Source organism: Tupaia chinensis, unplaced genomic scaffold, assembly GCF_000334495.1.
Source record: "Tupaia chinensis unplaced genomic scaffold, TupChi_1.0 Scaffold143802_1, whole genome shotgun sequence".
In the NCBI taxonomy this organism is placed as follows: Eukaryota; Metazoa; Chordata; class Mammalia; order Scandentia; family Tupaiidae; genus Tupaia; species Tupaia belangeri.
In genome coordinates, this window is record NW_006203652.1 from 116,068 (window position 1) to 123,077 (window position 7,010).

The window sequence follows — 7,010 nt, forward strand, 5'->3', positions numbered from 1 at the left end:
CAGCAGGAACTTGGTGACAACTGATGGAAAGAAAATTTCTGGTTCTCAGTCTGGGACAACTGATTTCTGGTCTGGCATGCAAAGAGCTTAGGAATTGTCACCCCACTGTCACTAACAAGAAAAGCTGTGAACAAACCGGGGGCTAGCCGGTGGTATAGTGGGTGAGACATTACATTCCCACGTGGCCGACTGCGGTTTGAGTCTGTACCTGGAAGCTTGGAACTCAAGCTGGGCACCCGTGTGTGTGTGTGCCCCAAATCCCGAGAGGAGAGTGGAGAAGTGACTGTGGGGTCACCACCCTCCCCGGGAGTGGCTTCTCAATCTCTCATCTTTGTGTCTCCAGTGAGCACACATGCTTAATGGGTTTTTCTTAGATCTGTCAGAGAGCAAAGGGTACATCATTGTTTATAAAATTGTAGAGACCAGGCAGGTAAGTGAAGACAATCACCACTTACTAGAGCGGAACCTTATCAGGGTAGGGAAAAGTAAACTGTAATGGGTGAATTGGCAGAGGCTCAGGGAGACAAGTGGGAAAGCTAAGACTTCCAGGGGGCAAGTTAGCCCAGATTTGAGGAGTTTTACTTCCAGGAACTCTACCAAAATCTCACCATGAGTGTCACAGAAAAATTCCCTCAGGTTTCTGTCAAAGGAAGAGGAAAAAATAGCATTCCATTATTCTTAACAAGATCTGTCCTCAAGAGAAGGTACTTTACCAAAAATCCAGCTTACTGGGATTTTATGAAAGCCTAATTGATCCGACAGAGAACAAAAGTCTCCTCCGGTCTCTGTAGCCACTGTGTCCCATCTATGGATGTCAGTGAGATTGCAAAGCACTTATGACATACACAGCCCAAGGGCACAGGCTCGCCAGAGACAAGACGTAATCCCAGGACTACAGGCTCCCTGCACACGACCACTGTATCTCTGAACGCCTAGTTATTGGACTTCTTTTTATGTAATCTGTCATGTTGCATTTTCAACAAAACATTACAAGGTATACAGAAAGGTAAAACACATGGTTTGACTAGACAGAACAAACATCAGAAACAGACTCATTTATGGCAGGAATGTTAGAATGATCAGACCAGGAATTTAAGAGAGCTATGATTAATAGACTAAGGGTTCTAATGAAAAAAAGTAGTTAAAATGCAGGAACAAATGGATAATAAACATCAGCAAGAGATGGGAATTCTAAGAAAGGACTGAAAGAAAAAGTATATACATGTATTTCCTGAAGGGTCAGCAGGTGGCATGGTAGTTGAGGGCGCTGGACTCCCACATGGCCAACTGTGGTTCAAGTCCCGGACCTGGCAGCTTGATTTCTCACTTTCTCTCTCTCTCTCTCTGTTCCTCTCTGGTCAAATTAAAGTAAATAAATAAATAAATAAATAAATAAAGTTAAATAAAATAATTCTTCAAAAAGTTTTAAAAAATAAATGTATTCCCTGAATGTACAAATTAAGGGTATGCAAACTTGAATTTTCTATTGGAGATACTTTTGCATAACCATTAGGACTCTGGGGTTAGTCAGAACCGGGTTTGAATTCCGTCCAGTAGTAGTAGATAATTACAGAAATTGTACAGTCATTCATACCATAGTCGGTCTGGACTCTTCACAGTATGACTTTTCAGTCCTTTCTATTATTTTTCGGTCATTAAATCTCAGCTGCCAGTGTGATTTGCTTTGACTAACAGGAAGTGTCGGAAGGCCTGGTGTGCCAGTTACACACACAGCCCTCTTGCACGTCTCTGTACTTTCCAGGGATCCTATCTCTGCCGCGTAAAAAGAAGAGCTAAGTGTTTCTGGTTGAGCACCAGAAATGAAAGAACTCAATCAAAATCAGCAAAACTGCCTCTCTGACCCGCAGCTCACCTCAGGGCCATCAGGAATCCCAGGGAAAACAGGAATTGCCCAAGCTGGGCCAAAGCGTCAGTCTGAAGAGCATGAACGGAATAATCGTGTTGTTTGGAGCTGTTAAGTTTAGAGCAGTTCGTCATGCAGCTCCTCTGCGGTAGCAGATGCCTGGTACAGGCTCTGTCTTTTATCATCTGTGTTCTGGGCAACACACTTACCTCAAAATCCAAGCTCACTCCTCCTTCCGTTGGAGGTAATACCGAGACCTGTCTCAGAGTTATTGTGAGATTATGTCATAAGGCATATAATGACACTGAAGGGGAACTCAATACGGATCGTCTTTACTGTTTTCTTGTCTACCTGGTAGGAAAGGCTTGTTGCTTTTCTCAGTCTTTGGGTCTTGATCCTTCTTTGTAGTACTGTAAGTAGTACCAAGGAAAACCCCAACTTCCGACACAGCAGAACATGGTGCAGGTAACAATCAGGAGCTTTTTTTGGATGGGGGAAGAGGTTTTTGCTACAGTGCGTTTGCACTCACCACAAAGACAGAGAGAGACAGAGAGACAGAAAGCGAGAAATCCCCCCCCGGGGGGATGGCCATGCCACAATCCCTTCTCCTCCATTCTCCTCTCGGGATCTTGGGCACGCACGCACACGCGCCCGGTGTGAGTTTAAGCCACCGGGTCCGGGACTCGAACTGCGGTTGACTACATGGGAGTTCAGTGACATAGCCATTATACCAACTGCTGGTCCCAATAGTCAAGGAACTTTGAAACCAGGTTATCAGGGTCCCAATCCCTGCTCTGCCGTTTTCCAGTTCTGTGGACTTGGGGTACTGAATTTCCCCATGCTTTAGTTTCTTCACTGGTGCGACAGGGCTAATAAGAACACCAATCTTTTCCATTGTACTGTTTATTTATTTTAAAATCCATTTATTTATTTTATTATTATTTTTTTTTAAAGTTTGCTGTAGGGCATGTGTTCTCACCAGAAAGAGTGAGAGAGAGAGAGACAGAGAGACAGAGAGAGAGAGAGAGAGAGAGCTGCTAGGTCTGGGATTTGAATTAAGGTCAGTCATGTGGGAGTCCAGCACCTTAACCACCACACCACATCACCTGCTGGTCCCTAGCTGTGAACTTTAAATGATGCACATCTAAATTCTTGGGACCCTGGTGTCACATAGGAGCATTCAGAAGCATTTGGTAAATTTCTATATTAATTAAATTATTACTATTATTAAGATTTTTACATGAGCTAGAGATGAGTTGGATCCTGGGTTTGTACCAAGCTCTTATGAACTAAACAGAAAGATATTCGGCCACTCCTCAGCAGTCCGTAGGTCAATGGCCATTCGCCGGCGCTCCACCCTCTGGCTGGCAGCTGGCCGATGCTCCGAGTCTTCATTACTGCCATGGTGAACGACTGGTCCAGGAATAACACACGGGAAAGGTACTGATGGGAGCCAAGAAGTGGGAAGCAGGATTGATCCATTGCAGTGAGCAAATGGAAGTGACTAATGTGGATATAGACTTGGGTTTAGCTTCTAGGTAAAGAACTAAAAACAAAAAGCAGTTGCTAATGGGATGAGGCTGCTCTGGGGAGAGTGGAACCAAGAGAGCAGCCAACCTGACGGGTTTCGAACTTTAAAATGGCAAGTACATTGTCTAAAAATGTACTGATATGTCTTTAAAAGGAGACACTTTGCACTTAGTGGTAAGAAAAATAAAGAAAGGCTTTTGGATGGTGTTAGAATAATGAGCTTCAGAGGAAGCCAGAAATGGGCTCGATTCCTGTCCTTCCCATTTAATAACTGTGTGACCTTGAACCAACTTCATCTCTCTAAGCTTCATTTTCCTTGTCTCAAAATTAGGACAATAATTCTTTTCCTACAGAGTTAATGAAAGGATTAAATCATCTAACTATGGAAAATGCCTAACAGTGCCTGGCACTTACTAGGTACTTAATAAATGGTATGTGTTACTGTTATGATTGTTATTAATTAAACACCATCTGCCCAAATTTTCATATTGCCAGAATCTCATCCTTCAGCTACCATTTCCTGTTGCCTCATTTGCTCTGGTTTAGCCTTTCAGTCCCCCTATGGACTCCACAGAACTTTTGAGATCTGCCCTTTGAATATTCAACTAAAGACTTTGACATCACTCACCTCATTGATTACCTCCTGGGCTGACTTTGACATTAGGCATCTGCACCATTTTACTCACTGTTCAGGGTTTAATTTCATTGACGGCTGAAAAGAGATCGAAGAAAGCAGATGACAACCAACTCAGGGGTCGTCTCAGGCTGAAGAGAGTATCAGGAGGTCTGGGGTCAGGGTCTGCAAGGTCAAGAAAGTGGAGAGTGAGATATGAATTGATAACCTGATGGGGACTCTTCCCCAAAAGGAGTGAGAAATATTTGCCTTAAATGTTTATACTGTGAACCAGGTTAAGTCAGGTATGGGTGAGTAAGTTAGGTGCAGAATTCCAATTACTTCATGTCTAGGGATAGGGTTTCCCCAGATCATCATCTCTACTGTTTTTTTTTTTTTCTTTTTTCTTTTTTTCATGTTGACTATGGAAATTTGAAGGGGACAAAAAAGCAAGTTAGGATTAAGTGTTTTTCAGGGTAAAAATTTTTCCCCCCTATGGAACTGATTTGATTTTCACCCCCCTCTCCTTAACTCTGCCACATTCACCACTTTTCAAGCCAGAGTACCAGTGCTTGGGTAAACTAAGCTGCATTTTCAGTTTCAATTCTATTAGTTCCAATTTTCTTCATCTAATTGTAGGTGTCAGGAAGTCTCTGAGGGTCTACTTAAGAGGGTTGTTGATTGAGAAAAAGTCCTTTAACAACCATTGAGAGTCACTGGGTTCCAATAGTCTTTCTTTCTATAACAAGGAGGCCTATTTTCCCCTTGGGAACAATGGCATAGCCTCTTTGTGTTTAAATATCTTCATCTATGACATGGGGGATCAGTAGTTCTCTTTCAGAAGGTAATTTTGAAGAGGAAATGGGTAATTCATGTCAAGTTTTGAATGTGTATGAAATATTGAGCTATCACTAGTTTCATTAATTCAGGTGTGATTGATGTTTAGTATCAAGGTTATTGACTTTGATCCGGGATGCTGTGTGAAGCCTTACAGCAGATTGGAGTTATTTGGAGAGATTGAGTGGTTTCTCACTAGTGATGCTAGCAAGAGAGCCTGCCAAACAAGAGCAATAGCGTCATTTTAGCCGGAACTGCCAGAGTGCTCGGGTGTTTCTAGGTGGTGGGTATGGAGTTCCATCGTAAACACACTGGAAGACTGTCTCCTTGCAAGCACAGTTTCAATTCTTACAGCTTGATTTATAGTAAAGACTAAGTTGGTCACATTCTCATTCTGACAGTTAAGTCTGGGGACTTCCTGTTTCCCAAGATGGTTTTAGATATTTAACTTGAAAAAGAAACTAGAACATAACTGATCACATCCTGGCTGTTGCTGCACGTGGGTTCTGATCATTCCTCGTGTAATAATAATCACATTTTGCTCACTAGATTTATCCTAGAAAGCAGTGTAAATTCTAGAGAAATAGAAATTCTGTCTCTTTCCTCAAAAAAATGTGTAGTTTTGTGGATGGACAGAGGTACAGATGATTCCTGGCTCTTCCTGCTCCTAGCGCTGCAGTGGCTCATGACTCTGAGAAGCCTCTGAGGCAGGCAGCAGCTCCAAAGCATTGGATGCTGGATAAACTGCCCAGTGTGTTTGTGCCTCGCCCACCCACTGGTCCCCACCAGCTGAGAGAGTGTCTTCCTCTCATCGTTTTCCTAAGGAACAGACTGAAGTCTGCCTCACCAGGAGACGAAGTAAAGATCTGCTCGCTGTGACTCGTTAAGATTGATGCCAAGTCTGTACTGACATAACCCACTCCGCTGGTTTTACGGGTGTCATCAGCTTTGACAAGCCCGGAGAGAATCTCTGTCTGATCTGTGACACTAGAGTCTTGCTGTCCATTGTATTACACCTGCAGAGGCCATGTACTGGTTGTGCAAAGTGAGAAAGATCTTTGTGGGCACAAAAGGAACACTTCACCTGGTGACCCACGATGCTCGCACCATCTGCTACCCAGATCCTCTCCTCAAGATGAACGACACCATTCAGACCGATACAGGGACTGGCAAGATGACCGATTTTGTCCAGTTTGACAGTGAGTACCTGGGTACCGTGACTGGAGGTGCTACCTTGGGATGAATTGGTGTGATCACCAACAGAGAGAGACATCCTGGCTCGTTCGATGTGGTTCACGTGAAAGATGCCAATGGCAACAGCTTTGCCAGTCAACTCTCCAACACTTTTGTTATTAGAAAGGCAACAAGCCATGGATTTCTCTTTCCCGAGGAAAAGGTATCCACCTCACCACTGCTGAAGACAGAGACAAGAGACTGGTAGCGAAGACAGCAGGGGGTGAAATGGTGTCTAGATGCTTAATTAAAGATGATATAGCAGGATTAAAAAAAGATTTCTTAGTAATAGGAGATATACTATGGTCCAGTCTTGTACTATATATGAGAAGAAAAATGAAGGTTTTTGATTTAGAGATGACTAAGAGTTGTGCTATAAGAACACAAAGAACACAATTTTGACACAGGAAGGATTTTGGGAAGGTTTTTTTTAAAAAGATTTATTTATTTATTTAATTTCATTTGTTATTATCTATTTTTAATTTGACCAGAGACAGAGAAAGAAAGGGAAAGTGAGAAAGCAAGCCACCAAATCCAGGATTTGAACTGCGGTTGGTTATGTGGGAGCCCAGCATCTACCTTACCCACCATGCCACCTGCCAGCCCCATTTGGGAAGATATTTAATCCAAGGAGAACAGGCATCATTTAAAATCATGGATAACACTTAAGAAATGTAGCTGGGTGGCGGGATCAGCAGTTAGCGTAATGGCTATGTCACTGGACCCCCATGCAGTCTACCACGGTTTGCGTCCCAGACCCGGTGGCTTAAACTCACGTCAGGTGCGTGTGCATGCGTGCCCAAGATCCCAAGAGGAGAATGGAGGAGAAGGAATTGTGGCATGGCCATCCCCCCCGGGGGGTGATTTCTCACTTTCTGTCTCTCTACCTGTCTGGTGAGTGCATGCACCCTATAGCAAAAACAAAGAAATGAA

General features: G+C 43.3%; 1 pseudogene; it reads left to right on the plus strand.

Annotated features, from left to right (window-relative positions):
- Window positions 1-5,528: 5,528 nt before the first annotated feature.
- On the plus strand, window positions 5,529-6,479 carry LOC114004443 (40S ribosomal protein S4 pseudogene; annotated as a pseudogene).
- The last annotated feature ends 531 nt before the right edge of the window (window positions 6,480-7,010 follow it).